This window comes from Pseudophryne corroboree, chromosome 4 (assembly GCF_028390025.1).
Source record: "Pseudophryne corroboree isolate aPseCor3 chromosome 4, aPseCor3.hap2, whole genome shotgun sequence".
In the NCBI taxonomy this organism is placed as follows: domain Eukaryota; kingdom Metazoa; phylum Chordata; class Amphibia; order Anura; family Myobatrachidae; genus Pseudophryne; species Pseudophryne corroboree.
The window spans coordinates 938,420,396-938,439,315 of NC_086447.1; positions in this window are offsets into that span (position 1 = coordinate 938,420,396).

An 18,920-nucleotide genomic window follows, 5' to 3' on the forward strand; every position below is an offset into this window, starting at 1 on the left:
GCAGCTGGCACAGATGAGGAGTTGGGGTAGTAATTTGTACGGGGAGTGGGAGACTCTGGGCAGCTGGCACAGATGAGGGAGGTGGGGGAAGTAATGTGTACGGGGAGTGGGAGACTCTGGGCAGCTGGCACAGATGAGGAGTTGGGGTAGTAATTTGTACGGGGAGTGGGAGACTCTGGGCAGCTGGCACAGATGAGGGAGGTGGGGAAGTAATGTGTACGGGGAGTGGGAGACTCTGGGCAGCTGGCACAGATGAGGGAGGTGGGGAAGTAATTTGTACAGGGAGTTGGAGACTCTGGGCAGCTGGCACAGATGAGGGAGGTGGGGAATAATCTGTACGGGGAGTGGGAGACTCTGGGCAGCTGGCACAGATGAGGAGTTGGGGAAGTAATCTGTACGGGGAGGGGGAGACTCTGGGCAGCTGGCACAGATGAGGAGTTGGGGTAGTAATTTGTACGGGGAGTGGGAGACTCTGGGCAGCTGGCACAGATGAGGGAGGTGGGGAAGTAATGTGTACGGGGAGTGGGAGACTCTGGGCAGCTGGCACAGATGAGGGAGGTGGGGAATAATCTGTACGGGGAGTGGGAGACTCTGGGCAGCTGGCACAGATGAGTGAGGTGGGGAAGTAATTTGTACAGGGAGTGGGAGACTCTGGGCAGCTGGCACAGATGAGGGAGGTGGGGAAGTAATCTGTACGGGGAGTGGGAGACTCTGGGCAGCTGGCACAGATGAGGAGTTGGGGAAGTAATCTGTACGGGGAGTGGGAGACTCTGGGCAGCTGGCACAGATGAGGAGTTGGGGTAGTAATTTGTACGGGGAGTGGGAGACTCTGGGCAGCTGGCACAGATGAGGGAGGTGGGGGAAGTAATGTGTACGGGGAGTGGGAGACTCTGGGCAGCTGGCACAGATGAGGAGTTGGGGTAGTAATTTGTACGGGGAGTGGGAGACTCTGGGCAGCTGGCACAGATGAGGGAGGTGGGGAAGTAATGTGTACGGGGAGTGGGAGACTCTGGGCAGCTGGCACAGATGAGGGAGGTGGGGAAGTAATTTGTACAGGGAGTGGGAGACTCTGGGCAGCTGGCACAGATGAGGGAGGTGGGGAATAATCTGTACGGGGAGTGGGAGACTCTGGGCAGCTGGCACAGATGAGGAGTTGGGGAAGTAATCTGTACGGGGAGGGGGAGACTCTGGGCAGCTGGCACAGATGAGGAGTTGGGGTAGTAATTTGTACGGGGAGTGGGAGACTCTGGGCAGCTGGCACAGATGAGGGAGGTGGGGAAGTAATGTGTACGGGGAGTGGGAGACTCTGGGCAGCTGGCACAGATGAGGGAGGTGGGGAATAATCTGTACGGGGAGTGGGAGACTCTGGGCAGCTGGCACAGATGAGTGAGGTGGGGAAGTAATCTGTACGGGGAGTGGGAGACTCTGGGCAGCTGGCACAGATGAGGGAGGTGGGGAAGTAATGTGTACGGGGAGTGGGAGACTCTGGGCAGCTGGCACAGATGAGGGAGGTGGGGAATAATCTGTACGGGGAGTGGGAGACTCTGGGCAGCTGGCACAGATGAGTGAGGTGGGGGAAGTAATCTGTACGGGGAGTGGAAGACTCTGGGCAGCTGGCACAGATGAGGGAGGTGGGGAAGTAATGTGTACGGGGAGTGGGAGACTCTGGGCAGCTGGCACAGATGAGGGAGGTGGGGAATAATCTGTACGGGGAGTGGGAGACTCTGGGCAGCTGGCACAGATGAGTGAGGTGGGGGAAGTAATCTGTACGGGGAGTGGGAGACTCTGGGCAGCTGGCACAGATGAGGGAGGTGGGGAAGTAATGTGTACGGGGATTGGGAGACTCTGGGCAGCTGGCACAGATGAGGGAGGTGGGGAATAATCTGTACGGGGAGTGGGAGACTCTGGGCAGCTGGCACAGATGAGTGAGGTGGGGAAGTAATTTGTACAGGGAGTGGGAGACTCTGGGCAGCTGGCACAGATGAGGGAGGTGGGGAAGTAATCTGTACGGGGAGTGGGAGACTCTGGGCAGCTGGCACAGATGAGGAGTTGGGGAAGTAATCTGTACGGGGAGTGGGAGACTCTGGGCAGCTGGCACAGATGAGGAGTTGGGGTAGTAATTTGTACGGGGAGTGGGAGACTCTGGGCAGCTGGCACAGATGAGGGAGGTGGGGGAAGTAATGTGTACGGGGAGTGGGAGACTCTGGGCAGCTGGCACAGATGAGGAGTTGGGGTAGTAATTTGTACGGGGAGTGGGAGACTCTGGGCAGCTGGCACAGATGAGGGAGGTGGGGAAGTAATGTGTACGGGGAGTGGGAGACTCTGGGCAGCTGGCACAGATGAGGGAGGTGGGGAAGTAATTTGTACAGGGAGTGGGAGACTCTGGGCAGCTGGCACAGATGAGGGAGGTGGGGAATAATCTGTACGGGGAGTGGGAGACTCTGGGCAGCTGGCACAGATGAGGAGTTGGGGAAGTAATCTGTACGGGGAGGGGGAGACTCTGGGCAGCTGGCACAGATGAGGAGTTGGGGTAGTAATTTGTACGGGGAGTGGGAGACTCTGGGCAGCTGGCACAGATGAGGGAGGTGGGGAAGTAATGTGTACGGGGAGTGGGAGACTCTGGGCAGCTGGCACAGATGAGGGAGGTGGGGAATAATCTGTACGGGGAGTGGGAGACTCTGGGCAGCTGGCACAGATGAGTGAGGTGGGGAAGTAATCTGTACGGGGAGTGGGAGACTCTGGGCAGCTGGCACAGATGAGGGAGGTGGGGAAGTAATGTGTACGGGGAGTGGGAGACTCTGGGCAGCTGGCACAGATGAGGGAGGTGGGGAATAATCTGTACGGGGAGTGGGAGACTCTGGGCAGCTGGCACAGATGAGTGAGGTGGGGGAAGTAATCTGTACGGGGAGTGGAAGACTCTGGGCAGCTGGCACAGATGAGGGAGGTGGGGGAAGTAATCTGTACGGGGAGTGGGAGACTCTGGGCAGCTGGCACAGATGAGGGAGGTGGGGAAGTAATCTGTACGGGTAGTGGGAGACTCTGGGCAGCTGGCACAGATGAGGAGGTGGGGAAGTAATCTCTACGGGAAGTGGGAGACTCTGGGCAGCTGGCACAGATGAGGGAGGTGGGGAAGTAATCTCTACGGGAAGTGGGAGACTCTGGGAAGCTGGCACAGATGATGGAGGTGGGGAAGTAATCTGTACGGGTAGTGGGAGACTCTGGGCAGCTGGCACAGATGAGGAGGTGGGGAAGTAATCTCTACGGGAAGTGGGAGACTCTGGGCAGCTGGCACAGATGAGGGAGGTGGGGAAGTAATCTCTACGGGAAGTGGGAGACTCTGGGAAGCTGGCACAGATGATGGAGGTGGGGGAAGTAATGTGTACGGGGAGTGGGAGACTCTGGGCAGCTGGCACAGATGAGGAGTTGGGGTAGTAATTTGTACGGGGAGTGGGAGACTCTGGGCAGCTGGCACAGATGAGGGAGGTGGGGAAGTAATGTGTACGGGGAGTGGGAGACTCTGGGCAGCTGGCACAGATGAGGGAGGTGGGGAAGTAATTTGTACAGGGAGTGGGAGACTCTGGGCAGCTGGCACAGATGAGGGAGGTGGGGAATAATCTGTACGGGGAGTGGGAGACTCTGGGCAGCTGGCACAGATGAGGAGTTGGGGAAGTAATCTGTACGGGGAGGGGGAGACTCTGGGCAGCTGGCACAGATGAGGAGTTGGGGTAGTAATTTGTACGGGGAGTGGGAGACTCTGGGCAGCTGGCACAGATGAGGGAGGTGGGGAAGTAATGTGTACGGGGAGTGGGAGACTCTGGGCAGCTGGCACAGATGAGGGAGGTGGGGAATAATCTGTACGGGGAGTGGGAGACTCTGGGCAGCTGGCACAGATGAGGGAGGTGGGGAAGTAATGTGTACGGGGAGTGGGAGACTCTGGGCAGCTGGCACAGATGAGGGAGGTGGGGAATAATCTGTACGGGGAGTGGGAGACTCTGGGCAGCTGACACAGATGAGTGAGGTGGGGGAAGTAAACTGTACGGGGAGTGGAAGACTCTGGGCAGCTGGCACAGATGAGGGAGGTGGGGGAAGTAATCTGTACGGGGAGTGGGAGACTCTGGGCAGCTGGCACAGATGAGGGAGGTGGGGAAGTAATCTGTACGGGTAGTGGGAGACTCTGGGCAGCTGGCACAGATGAGGGAGGTGGGGAAGTAATCTCTACGGGAAGTGGGAGACTCTGGGCAGCTGGCACAGATGAGGGAGGTGGGGAAGTAATCTCTACGGGAAGTGGGAGACTCTGGGAAGCTGGCACAGATGATGGAGGTGGGGAAGTAATCTGTACGGGGGGTGGGAGACTCTGGGCAGCTGGCACAGATGAGGGAGGTGGGAAAGAAATCTGTACGGGTAGTGGGAGACTCTGGGCCGCTGGCACAGATGAGGGAGGTGGGGAAGTAATGTGTACGGGGAGTGGGAGACTCTGGGCAGCTGGCACAGATGAGAAAGGTGGGGAAGTAATGTGTACGGGGAGTGGGAGACTCTGGGCAGCTGGCACAGATGAGGAGTTGGGGTAGTAATTTGTACGGGGAGTGGGAGACTCTGGGCAGCTGGCACAGATGAGGGAGGTTGGGGATGTAATGTGTACGGGGAGTGGGAGACTCTGGGCAGCTGGCACAGATGAGTGAGGTGGGGGAAGTAATCTGTACGGGGAGTGGGAGACTCTGGACAGCTGGCACAGATGAGGGAGGTGGGGGAAGTAATCTGTACGGGGAGTGGGAGACTCTGGGCAGCTGGCACAGATGAGGGAGGTGGGGAAGTAATCTGTACGGGTAGTGGGAGACTCTGGGCAGCTGGCACAGATGTGGGAGGTGGGGAAGTAATCTCTACGGGAAGTGGGAGACTCTGGGAAGCTGGCACAGATGATGGAGGTGGGGAAGTAATCTATACGGGGAGTGGGAGACTCTGGGCAGCTGGCACAGATGAGGGAGGTGGGAAAGAAATCTGTACGGGTAGTGGGAGACTATGGGCAGCTGGCACAGATGAGGGAGGTGGGGAAGTAATCTGTACGAGGAGTGGGAGACTCTGGGCAGCTGGCACAGATGAGGGAGGTGGTTGAAGTAATCTGTACGGGGAGTGGGAGACTCTGGGCAGCTGGCACAGATGAAGGAGGTGGGGGAAGTAATCTGTACGGGTAGTGGGAGACTCTGGGCAGCTGGCACAGATGAGGGAGGTGGGGAAGTAATCTGTACGGGGAGTGGGAGACTCTGGGCAGCTGGCACAGATGAGGAGGTGAGGAAGTAATCTGTACGGGGAGTGGGAGACTCTGGGCAGCTGGCACAGATGAGGGAGGTGGGAAAGTAATCTGCACGGGGAGTGGGAGACTCTGGGCAGCTGGCACAGATGATGGAGGTGGGAAAGTAATCTGTACGGGGAGTGGGAGACTCTGGGCAGCTGGCACAGATGAGGGAGGTGGGGAAGTAATCTGTACGGGGAGTGGGAGACTCTGGGCATCTGGCACAGATGATGGAGGTTGGGGAAGTAATCTGTACGGGGATTGGGAGACTCTGGGCAGCTGGCACAGATGATGGAGGTTGGGGAAGTAATCTGTACGGGGATTGGGAGACTCTGGGCAGCTGGCACAGATGAGGAGGTGGGGAAGTAATCTGTACGTGGAGTGGGAGACTCTGGGCAGCTGGCACAGATGAGGGAGGTGGGGAAGTAATCTGTACGGGGAGTGGGAGACTCTGGGCAGCTGGCACAGATGAGGGAGGTGGGGAAGTAATCTGTACGGGTAGTGGGAGACTCTGGGCAGCTGGCACAGATGAGGGAGGTGGGGAAGTAATCTGTATGGGGAGTGGGAGACTCTGGGCAGCTGGCACAGATGAGGGAGGTGGGGGAAGTAATCTGTACGGGGAGTGGGAGACTCTGGGCAGCTGCCACAGATGAGAGAGGTGGGGGAAGTAATCTGTACGGGGAGTGGGAGACTGGGCAGCTGGCACAGATGAGAGAGGTGGGGGAAGTAATCTGTATGGGTAGTGGGAGACTCTGGGCAGCTGGCACAGATGAGGGAGGTGGGGAAGTAATCTGTACGGGTAGTGGGAGACTCTGGGCAGCTGGCACAGATGAGGGAGGTGGGGAAGTAATCTGTACGGGGAATGGGAGACTCTGGGAAGCTGGCACAGATGATAGAGGTGGGGAAGTAATCTGTACGGGGAGTGGGAGACTCTGGGCAGCTGGCACAGATGATGGAGGTGGGAAAGAAATCTGTATGGGTAGTGGGAGACTCTGGGCAGCTGGCACAGATGAGGGAGGTGGCGATGTAATCTGTACGGGGAGTGGGAGACTCTGGGCAGCTGGCACAGATGAGGGAGGTGGTTGAAGTAATCTGTACGGGGAGTGGGAGACTCTGTGCAGCTGGCACAGATGAGGGAGGTGAAGGAAGAAATCTGTACGGGTAGTGGGAGACTCTGGGCAGCTGGCACAGATGAGGGAGGTGGGGAAGTAATCTGTACGGGGAGTGGGAGACTCTGGGCAGCTGGCACAGATGAGGGAGGTGGGGAAGTAATCTGTACGGGGAGTGGGAGACTCTGGGCAGCTGGCACAGATGATGGAGGTGTGGAAGTAATCTGTACGGGGAGTGGGAGACTCTGGGCAGCTGGCACAGATGAGGGAGGTGGGTAAGTAATCTGTACAAGGAGTGGGAGACTCTGGGCAGCTGGCACAGATGAGGGAGGTGGGGAAGTAATCTGTACAAGGAGTGGGAGACTGGGCAGCCGGCACAGATGAGGGAGGTGGGTAAGTAATCTGTACAGGGAGTGGGAGATTCTGGGCAGCTGGCACAGATGAGGGAGGTGGGGATGTAATCTGTACAGGGAGTGGGAGACTCTGGGCAGCTGGCACAGATGAGGGAGGTGGGGAAGTAATCTGTACAGGGAGTGGGAGACTCTGGGCAGCTGGCACAGATGAGGGAGGTGAGGAAGTAATTTGTATGGGGGGTGGGAGACTGGACAGCTGGCACAGATGAGGGAGGTGGGGAAGTAATCTGTACGGGTAGTGGGAGACTCTGGGCAGCTGGCACAGATGAGGGAGGTGGGGAAGTAATCTGTACAGGGAGTGGGAGACTCTGGGTAGCTGGCATAGATGAGGGAGGTGAGGAAGTAATCTGTACGGGCAGTGGGAGACTCTGGGCAGCTGGCACAGATGAGGGAGGTGGGTAAGTAATCTGTACAAGGAGTGGGAGACTCTGGGCAGCTGGCACAGATGATGGAGGTGGGGATGTAATCTGTACAGGGAGTGGGAGACTCTGGGCAACTGGCACAGATGAGGGAGGTGGGGAAGTAATCTGTACGGGGAGTGGGAGACTCTGGGCAGCTGTTACAGATGAGGGAGGTGGGTAAGTAATCTGTACAGGGAGTGGGAGACTCTGGGCAGCTGGCACAGATGAGGGAGGTGGGGATGTAATCTGTACAGGGAGTGGGAGACTCTGGGCAACTGGCACAGATGAGGGAGGTGGGGAAGTAATCTGTACGGGGAGTGGGAGACTCTGGGCAGCTGGCACAGATGAGGGAGGTGGGGAAGTAATCTGTACAAGGAGTGGGAGACTCTGGGCAGCTGGCACAGATGAGGGAGGTGGGGAAGTAATCTGTACGGGGAGTGGGAGACTCTGGGAAGCTGGCACAGATGATAGAGGTGGGGAAGTAATCTGTACGGGGAGTGGGAGACTCTGGGCAGCTGGCACAGATGATGGAGGTGGGAAAGAAATCTGTATGGGGAGTGGGAGACTCTGGGCAGCTGGCACAGATGAGGGAGGTGGTTGAAGTAATCTGTACGGGGAGTGGGAGACTCTGGGCAGCTGGCACAGATGAAGGAGGTGGGGGAAGTAATCTGTACGGGTAGTGGGAGACTCTGGGCAGCTGGCACAGATGAGGGAGGAGGGGAAGTAATCTGTACGGGGAGTGGGAGACTCTGGGCAGCTGGCACAGATGAGGAGGTGAGGAAGTAATCTGTACGGGGAGTGGGAGACTCTGGGCAGCTGGCACAGATGAGGGAGGTCAGATGAGGGAGGTGGGAAAGTAATCTGCACGGGGAGTGGGAGACTCTGGGCAGCTGGCACAGATGATGGAGGTGGGGAAGTAATCTGTACGGGGAGTGGGAGACTCTGGGCAGCTGGCACAGATGAGGGAGGTGGGGAAGTAATCTGTACGAGGAGTGGGAGACTCTGGGCAGCTGGCACAGATGAGGGAGGTGGTTGAAGTAATCTGTACGGGGAGTGGGAGACTCTGGGCAGCTGGCACAGATGAAGGAGGTGGGGGAAGTAATCTGTACGGGTAGTGGGAGACTCTGGGCAGCTGGCACAGATGAGGGAGGTGGGGAAGTAATCTGTACGGGGAGTGGGAGTCTCTGGGCAGCTGGCACAGATGAGGAGGTGAGGAAGTAATCTGTACGGGGAGTGGGAGACTCTGGGCAGCTGGCACAGATGAGGGAGGTGGGAAAGTAATCTGCACGGGGAGTGGGAGACTCTGGGCAGCTGGCACAGATGATGGAGGTGGGGAAGTAATCTGTACGGGGAGTGGGAGACTCTGGGCAGCTGGCACAGATGAGGGAGGTGGGGAAGTAGTCTGTATGGGGAGTGGGAGACTCTGGGCAGCTGGCACAGATGAGGGAGGTGGGGGAAGTAATCTGTACGGGGAGTGGGAGACTCTGGGCAGCTGCCACAGATGAGAGAGGTGGGGAAGTAATCTGTACGGGGAGTGGGAGACTGGGCAGCTGGCACAGATGAGAGAGGTGGGGGAAGTAATCTGTATGGGTAGTGGGAGACTCTGTGCAGCTGGCACAGATGAGGGAGGTGGGGAAGTAATCTGTACGGGTAGTGGGAGACTCTGGGCAGCTGGCACAGATGAGGGAGGTGGGGAAGTAATCTGTACGGGGAGTGGGAGACTCTGGGAAGCTGGCACAGATGATAGAGGTGGGGAAGTAATCTGTACAGGGAGTGGGAGACTCTGGGCAGCTGGCACAGATGATGGAGGTGGGAAAGAAATCTGTATGGGTAGTGGGAGACTCTGGGCAGCTGGCACAGATGAGGGAGGTGGCGATGTAATCTGTACGGGGAGTGGGAGACTCTGGGCAGCTGGCACAGATGAGGGAGGTGGTTGAAGTAATCTGTACGGGGAGTGGGAGACTCTGTGCAGCTGGCACAGATGAGGGAGGTAAAGGAAGAAATCTGTACGGGTAGTGGGAGACTCTGGGCAGCTGGCACAGATGAGGGAGGTGGGGAAGTAATCTGTACGAGGAGTGGGAGACTCTGGGCAGCTGGCACAGATGAGGGAGGTGGTTGAAGTAATCTGTACGGGGAGTGGGAGACTCTGGGCAGCTGGCACAGATGAAGGAGGTGGGGGAAGTAATCTGTACGGGTAGTGGGAGACTCTGGGCAGCTGGCACAGATGAGGGAGGAGGGGAAGTAATCTGTACGGGGAGTGGGAGACTCTGGGCAGCTGGCACAGATGAGGAGGTGAGGAAGTAATCTGTACGGGGAGTGGGAGACTCTGGGCAGCTGGCACAGATGAGGGAGGTGGGAAAGTAATCTGCACGGGGAGTGGGAGACTCTGGGCAGCTGGCACAGATGATGGAGGTGGGGAAGTAATCTGTACGGGGAGTGGGAGACTCTGGGCAGCTGGCACAGATGAGGGAGGTGGGGAAGTAATCTGTACGAGGAGTGGGAGACTCTGGGCAGCTGGCACAGATGAGGGAGGTGGTTGAAGTAATCTGTACGGGGAGTGGGAGACTCTGGGCAGCTGGCACAGATGAAGGAGGTGGGGGAAGTAATCTGTACGGGTAGTGGGAGACTCTGGGCAGCTGGCACAGATGAGGGAGGTGGGGAAGTAATCTGTACGGGGAGTGGGAGTCTCTGGGCAGCTGGCACAGATGAGGAGGTGAGGAAGTAATCTGTACGGGGAGTGGGAGACTCTGGGCAGCTGGCACAGATGAGGGAGGTGGGAAAGTAATCTGCACGGGGAGTGGGAGACTCTGGGCAGCTGGCACAGATGATGGAGGTGGGGAAGTAATCTGTACGGGGAGTGGGAGACTCTGGGCAGCTGGCACAGATGAGGGAGGTGGGGAAGTAATCTGTATGGGGAGTGGGAGACTCTGGGCAGCTGGCACAGATGAGGGAGGTGGGGGAAGTAATCTGTACGGGGAGTGGGAGACTCTGGGCAGCTGCCACAGATGAGAGAGGTGGGGGAAGTAATCTGTACGGGGAGTGGGAGACTGGGCAGCTGGCACAGATGAGAGAGGTGGGGGAAGTAATCTGTATGGGTAGTGGGAGACTCTGTGCAGCTGGCACAGATGAGGGAGGTGGGGAAGTAATCTGTACGGGTAGTGGGAGACTATGGGCAGCTGGCACAGATGAGGGAGGTGGGGAAGTAATCTGTACGGGGAGTGGGAGACTCTGGGAAGCTGGCACAGATGATAGAGGTGGGGAAGTAATCTGTACAGGGAGTGGGAGACTCTGGGCAGCTGGCACAGATGATGGAGGTGGGAAAGAAATCTGTATGGGTAGTGGGAGACTCTGGGCAGCTGGCACAGATGAGGGAGGTGGCGATGTAATCTGTACGGGGAGTGGGAGACTCTGGGCAGCTGGCACAGATGAGGGAGGTGGTTGAAGTAATCTGTACGGGGAGTGGGAGACTCTGTGCAGCTGGCACAGATGAGGGAGGTAAAGGAAGAAATCTGTACGGGTAGTGGGAGACTCTGGGCAGCTGGCACAGATGAGGGAGGTGGGGAAGTAATCTGTACGGGGAGTGGGAGACTCTGGGCAGCTGGCACAGATGAGGGAGGTGGGGAAGTAATCTGTACGGGGAGTGGGAGACTCTGGGCAGCTGGCACAGATGATGGAGGTGTGGAAGTAATCTGTACGGGGAGTGGGAGACTCTGGGCAGCTGGCACAGATGAGGGAGGTGGGTAAGTAATCTGTACAAGGAGTGGGAGACTCTGGGCAGCTGGCACAGATGAGGGAGGTGGGGAAGTAATCTGTACAAGGAGTGGGAGACTGGGCAGCCGGCACAGATGAGGGAGGTGGGTAAGTAATCTGTACAGGGAGTGGGAGATTCTGGGCAGCTGGCACAGATGAGGGAGGTGGGGATGTAATCTGTACAGGGAGTGGGAGACTCTGGGCAACTGGCACAGATGAGGGAGGTGGGGAAGTAATCTGTACGGGGAGGGGGAGACTCTGGGCAGCTGGCACAGATGAGGGAGGTGAGGAAGTAATTTGTATGGGGGGTGGGAGACTGGACAGCTGGCACAGATGAGGGAGGTGGGGAAGTAATCTGTACGGGTAGTGGGAGACTCTGGGCAGCTGGCACAGATGAGGGAGGTGGGGAAGTAATCTGTACAGGGAGTGGGAGACTCTGGGCAGCTGGCATAGATGAGGGAGGTGAGGAAGTAATCTGTACGGGCAGTGGGAGACTCTGGGCAGCTGGCACAGATGAGGGAGGTGGGTAAGTAATCTGTACAAGGAGTGGGAGACTCTGGGCAGCAGGCACAGATGATGGAGGTGGGGATGTAATCTGTACAGGGAGTGGGAGACTCTGGGCAACTGGCACAGAGGAGGGAGGTGGGGAAGTAATCTGTACGGGGAGTGGGAGACTCTGGGCAGCTGTTACAGATGAGGGAGGTGGGTAAGTAATCTGTACAGGGAGTGGGAGACTCTGGGCAGCTGGCACAGATGAGGGAGGTGGGGATGTAATCTGTACAGGGAGTGGGAGACTCTGGGCAACTGGCACAGATGAGGGAGGTGGGGAAGTAATCTGTACGGGGAGTGGGAGACTCTGGGCAGCTGGCACAGATGAGGGAGGTGGGGAAGTAATCTGTACAAGGAGTGGGAGACTCTGGGCAGCTGGCACAGATGAGGGAGGTGGGGAAGTAATCTGTACGGGGAGTGGGAGACTCTGGGAAGCTGGCACAGATGATAGAGGTGGGGAAGTAATCTGTATGGGGAGTGGGAGACTCTGGGCAGCTGGCACAGATGATGGAGGTGGGAAAAAAATCTGTATGGGGAGTGGGAGACTCTGGGCAGCTGGCACAGATGAGGGAGGTGGTTGAAGTAATCTGTACGGGGAGTGGGAGACTGTGCAGCTGGCACAGATGAGGGAGGTGGGGGAAGAAATCTGTACGGGTAGTGGGAGACTCTGGGCAGCTGGCACAGATGAGGGAGGTGGGGAAGTAATCTGTACGAGGAGTGGGAGACTCTGGGCAGCTGGCACAGATGAGGGAGGTGGTTGAAGTAATCTGTACGGGGAGTGGGAGACTCTGGGCAGCTGGCACAGATGAAGGAGGTGGGGGAAGTAATCTGTACGGGTAGTGGGAGACTCTGGGCAGCTGGCACAGATGAGGGAGGTGGGGAAGTAATCTGTACGGGGAGTGGGAGACTCTGGGCAGCTGGCACAGATGAGGAGGTGAGGAAGTAATCTGTACGGGGAGTGGGAGACTCTGGGCAGCTGGCACAGATGAGGGAGGTGGGAAAGTAATCTGCACGGGGAGTGGGAGACTCTGGGCAGCTGGCACAGATGATGGAGGTGGGGAAGTAATCTGTACGGGGAGTGGGAGACTCTGGGCAGCTGGCACAGATGAGGGAGGTAGGGAAGTAATCTGTACGAGGAGTGGGAGACTCTGGGCAGCTGGCACAGATGAGGGAGGTGGTTGAAGTAATCTGTACGGGGAGTGGGAGACTCTGGGCAGCTGGCACAGATGAGGGAGGTGGGGGAAGTAATCTGTACGGGTAGTGGGAGACTCTGGGCAGCTGGCACAGATGAGGGAGGTGGGGAAGTAATCTGTACGGGGAGTGGGAGACTCTGGGCAGCTGGCACAGATGAGGAGGTGAGGAAGTAATCTGTACGGGGAGTGGGAGACTCTGGGCAGCTGGCACAGATGAGGGAGGTGGGAAAGTAATCTGCACGGGGAGTGGGAGACTCTGGGCAGCTGGCACAGATGATGGAGGTGGGGAAGTAATCTGTACGGGGAGTGGGAGACTCTGGGCAGCTGGCACAGATGAGGGAGGTGGGGAAGTAATCTGTACGGGGAGTGGGAGACCCTGGGCATCTGGCACAGATGATGGAGGTTGGGGAAGTAATCTGTACGGGGATTGGGAGACTCTGGGCAGCTGGCACAGATGATGGAGGTTGGGGAAGTAATCTGTACGGGGATTGGGAGACTCTGGGCAGCTGGCACAGATGAGGAGGTGGGGAAGTAATCTGTACGTGGAGTGGGAGACTCTGGGCAGCTAGCACAGATGAGGGAGGTGGGGAAGTAATCTGTACGGGGAGTGGGAGACTCTGGGCAGCTGGCACAGATGAGGGAGGTGGGGAAGTAATCTGTACGGGTAGTGGGAGACTCTGGGCAGCTGGCACAGATGAGGGAGGTGGGGAAGTAATCTGTATGGGGAGTGGGAGACTCTGGGCAGCTGGCACAGATGAGGGAGGTGGGGGAAGTAATCTGTACGGGGAGTGGGAGACTCTGGGCAGCTGCCACAGATGAGAGAGGTGGAGGAAGTAATCTGTATGGGGAGTGGGAGACTGGGCAGCTGGCACAGATGAGAGAGGTGGGGGAAGTAATCTGTATGGGTAGTGGGAGACTCTGGGCAGCTGGCACAGATGAGGGAGGTGGGGAAGTAATCTGTACGGGTAGTGGGAGACTCTGGGCAGCTGGCACAGATGAGGGAGGTGGGGAAGTAATCTGTATGGGGAGTGGGAGACTCTGGGCAGCTGGCACAGATGAGGGAGGTGGGGGAAGTAATCTGTACGGGGAGTGGGAGACTCTGGGCAGCTGCCACAGATGAGAGAGGTGGGGGAAGTAATCTGTACGGGGAGTGGGAGACTGGGCAGCTGGCACAGATGAGAGAGGTGGGGGAAGTAATCTGTATGGGTAGTGGGAGACTCTGTGCAGCTGGCACAGATGAGGGAGGTGGGGAAGTAATCTGTACGGGTAGTGGGAGACTCTGGGCAGCTGGCACAGATGAGGGAGGTGGGGAAGTAATCTGTACGGGGAGTGGGAGACTCTGGGAAGCTGGCACAGATGATAGAGGTGGGGAAGTAATTTGTACAGGGAGTGGGAGACTCTGGGCAGCTGGCACAGATGATGGAGGTGGGAAAGAAATCTGTATGGGTAGTGGGAGACTCTGGGCAGCTGGCACAGATGAGGGAGGTGGCGATGTAATCTGTACGGGGAGTGGGAGACTCTGGGCAGCTGGCACAGATGAGGGAGGTGGTTGAAGTAATCTGTACGGGGAGTGGGAGACTCTGTGCAGCTGGCACAGATGAGGGAGGTAAAGGAAGAAATCTGTACGGGTAGTGGGAGACTCTGGGCAGCTGGCACAGATGAGGGAGGTGGGGAAGTAATCTGTACGAGGAGTGGGAGACTCTGGGCAGCTGGCACAGATGAGGGAGGTGGTTGAAGTAATCTGTACGGGGAGTGGGAGACTCTGGGCAGCTGGCACAGATGAAGGAGGTGGGGGAAGTAATCTGTACGGGTAGTGGGAGACTCTGGGCAGCTGGCACAGATGAGGGAGGAGGGGAAGTAATCTGTACGGGGAGTGGGAGACTCTGGGCAGCTGGCACAGATGAGGAGGTGAGGAAGTAATCTGTACGGGGAGTGGGAGACTCTGGGCAGCTGGCACAGATGAGGGAGGTGGGAAAGTAATCTGCACGGGGAGTGGGAGACTCTGGGCAGCTGGCACAGATGATGGAGGTGGGGAAGTAATCTGTACGGGGAGTGGGAGACTCTGGGCAGCTGGCACAGATGAGGGAGGTGGGGAAGTAATCTGTACGAGGAGTGGGAGACTCTGGGCAGCTGGCACAGATGAGGGAGGTGGTTGAAGTAATCTGTACGGGGAGTGGGAGACTCTGGGCAGCTGGCACAGATGAAGGAGGTGGGGGAAGTAATCTGTACGGGTAGTGGGAGACTCTGGGCAGCTGGCACAGATGAGGGAGGTGGGGAAGTAATCTGTACGGGGAGTGGGAGTCTCTGGGCAGCTGGCACAGATGAGGAGGTGAGGAAGTAATCTGTACGGGGAGTGGGAGACTCTGGGCAGCTGGCACAGATGAGGGAGGTGGGAAAGTTATCTGCACGGGGAGTGGGAGACTCTGGGCAGCTGGCACAGATGATGGAGGTGGGGAAGCAATCTGTACGGGGAGTGGGAGACTCTGGGCAGCTGGCACAGATGAGGGAGGTGGGGAAGTAATCTGTATGGGGAGTGGGAGACTCTGGGCAGCTGGCACAGATGAGGGAGGTGGGGGAAGTAATCTGTACGGGGAGTGGGAGACTCTGGGCAGCTGCCACAGATGAGAGAGGTGGGGGAAGTAATCTGTACGGGGAGTGGGAGACTGGGCAGCTGGCACAGATGAGAGAGGTGGGGGAAGTAATCTGTATGGGTAGTGGGAGACTCTGTGCAGCTGGCACAGATGAGGGAGGTGGGGAAGTAATCTGTACGGGTAGTGGGAGACTCTGGGCAGCTGGCACAGATGAGGGAGGTGGGGAAGTAATCTGTACGGGGAGTGGGAGACTCTGGGCAGCTGGCACAGATGAGGGAGGTGGGGAAGTAATCTGTACGGGGAGTGGGAGACTCTGGGCAGCTGGCACAGATGATGGAGGTGTGGAAGTAATCTGTACGGGGAGTGGGAGACTCTGGGCAGCTGGCACAGATGAGGGAGGTGGGTAAGTAATCTGTACAAGGAGTGGGAGACTCTGGGCAGCTGGCACAGATGAGGGAGGTGGGGAAGTAATCTGTACAAGGAGTGGGAGACTGGGCAGCCGGCACAGATGAGGGAGGTGGGTAAGTAATCTGTACAGGGAGTGGGAGATTCTGGGCAGCTGGCACAGATGAGGGAGGTGGGGATGTAATCTGTACAGGGAGTGGGAGACTCTGGGCAACTGGCACAGATGAGGGAGGTGGGGAAGTAATCTGTACGGGGAGTGGGAGACTCTGGGCAGCTGGCACAGATGAGGGAGGTGAGGAAGTAATTTGTATGGGGGGTGGGAGACTGGACAGCTGGCACAGATGAGGGAGGTGGGGAAGTAATCTGTACGGGTAGTGGGAGACTCTGGGCAGCTGGCACAGATGAGGGAGGTGGGGAAGTAATCTGTACAGGGAGTGGGAGACTCTGGGCAGCTGGCATAGATGAGGGAGGTGAGGAAGTAATCTGTACGGGCAGTGGGAGACTCTGGGCAGCTGGCACAGATGAGGGAGGTGGGTAAGTAATCTGTACAAGGAGTGGGAGACTCTGGGCAGCAGGCACAGATGATGGAGGTGGGGATGTAATCTGTACAGGGAGTGGGAGACTCTGGGCAACTGGCACAGATGAGGGAGGTGGGGAAGTAATCTGTACGGGGAGTGGGAGACTCTGGGCAGCTGTTACAGATGAGGGAGGTGGGTAAGTAATCTGTACAGGGAGTGGGAGACTCTGGGCAGCTGGCACAGATGAGGGAGGTGGGGATGTAATCTGTACAGGGAGTGGGAGACTCTGGGCAACTGGCACAGATGAGGGAGGTGGGGAAGTAATCTGTACGGGGAGTGGGAGACTCTGGGCAGCTGGCACAGATGAGGGAGGTGGGGAAGTAATCTGTACAAGGAGTGGGAGACTCTGGGCAGCTGGCACAGATGAGGGAGGTGGGGAAGTAATCTGTACGGGGAGTGGGAGACTCTGGGAAGCTGGCACAGATGATAGAGGTGGGGAAGTAATCTGTACGGGGAGTGGGAGACTCTGGGCAGCTGGCACAGATGATGGAGGTGGGAAAAAAATCTGTATGGGGAGTGGGAGACTCTGGGCAGCTGGCACAGATGAGGGAGGTGGTTGAAGTAATCTGTACGGGGAGTGGGAGACTGTGCAGCTGGCACAGATGAGGGAGGTGGGGGAAGAAATCTGTACGGGTAGTGGGAGACTCTGGGCAGCTGGCACAGATGAGGGAGGTGGGGAAGTAATCTGTACGAGGAGTGGGAGACTCTGGGCAGCTGGCACAGATGAGGGAGGTGGTTGAAGTAATCTGTACGGGGAGTGGGAGACTCTGGGCAGCTGGCACAGATGAAGGAGGTGGGGGAAGTAATCTGTACGGGTAGTGGGAGACTCTGGGCAGCTGGCACAGATGAGGGAGGTGGGGAAGTAATCTGTACGGGGAGTGGGAGACTCTGGGCAGCTGGCACAGATGAGGAGGTGAGGAAGTAATCTGTACGGGGAGTGGGAGACTCTGGGCAGCTGGCACAGATGAGGGAGGTGGGAAAGTAATCTGCACGGGGAGTGGGAGACTCTGGGCAGCTGGCACAGATGATGGAGGTGGGGAAGTAATCTGTACGGGGAGTGGGAGACTCTGGGCAGCTGGCACAGATGAGGGAGGTGGGGAAGTAATCTGTACGAGGAGTGGGAGACTCTGGGCAGCTGGCACAGATGAGGGAGGTGGTTGAAGTAATCTGTACGGGGAGTGGGAGACTCTGGGCAGCTGGCACAGATGAGGGAGGTGGGGGAAGTAATCTGTACGGGTAGTGGGAGACTCTGGGCAGCTGGCACAGATGAGGGAGGTGGGGAAGTAATCTGTACGGGGAGTGGGAGACTCTGGGCAGCTGGCACAGATGAGGAGGTGAGGAAGTAATCTGTACGGGGAGTGGGAGACTCTGGGCAGCTGGCACAGATGAAGGAGGTGGGGGAAGTAATCTGTACGGGTAGTGGGAGACTCTGGGCAGCTGGCACAGATGAGGGAGGAGGGGAAGTAATCTGTACGGGGAGTGGGAGACTCTGGGCAGCTGGCACAGATGAGGAGGTGAGGAAGTAATCTGTACGGGGAGTGGGAGACTCTGGGCAGCTGGCACAGATGAGGGAGGTGGGAAAGTAATCTGCACGGGGAGTGGGAGACTCTGGGCAGCTGGCACAGATGATGGAGGTGGGGAAGTAATCTGTACGGGGAGTGGGAGACTCTGGGCAGCTGGCACAGATGAGGGAGGTGGGGAAGTAATCTGTACGAGGAGTGGGAGACTCTGGGCAGCTGGCACAGATGAGGGAGGTGGTTGAAGTAATCTGTACGGGGAGTGGGAGACTCTGGGCAGCTGGCACAGATGAAGGAGGTGGGGGAAGTAATCTGTACGGGTAGTGGGAGACTCTGGGCAGCTGGCACAGATGAGGGAGGTGGGGAAGTAATCTGTACGAGGAGTGGGAGACTCTGGGCAGCTGGCACAGATGAGGGAGGTGGTTGAAGTAATCTGTACGGGGAGTGGGAGACTCTGGGCAGCTGGCACAGATGAAGGAGGTGGGGGAAGTAATCTGTACGGGTAGTGGGAGACTCTGGGCAGCTGGCACAGATGAGGGAGGTGGGGAAGTAATCTGTACGGGGAGTGGGAGACTCTGGGCAGCTGGCACAGATGAGGAGGTGAGGAAGTAATCTGTACGGGGAGTGGGAGACTCTGGGCAGCTGGCACAGATGAGGGAGGTGGGAAAGTAATCTGCACGGGGAGTGGGAGACTCTGGGCAGCTGGCACAGATGATGGAGGTGGGGAAGTAATCTGTACGGGGAGTGGGAGACTCTGGGCAGCTGGCACAGATGAGGGAGGTGGGGAAGTAATCTGTACGAGGAGTGGGAGACTCTGGGCAGCTGGCACAGATGAGGGAGGTGGTTGAAGTAATCTGTACGGGGAGTGGGAGACTCTGGGCAGCTGGCACAGATGAGGGAGGTGGGGGAAGTAATCTGTACGGGTAGTGGGAGACTCTGGGCAGCTGGCACAGATGAGGGAGGTGGGGAAGTAATCTGTACGGGGAGTGGGAGACTCTGGGCAGCTGGCACAGATGAGGAGGTGAGGAAGTAATCTGTACGGGGAGTGGGAGACTCTGGGCAGCTGGCACAGATGAAGGAGGTGGGGGAAGTAATCTGTACGGGTAGTGGGAGACTCTGGGCAGCTG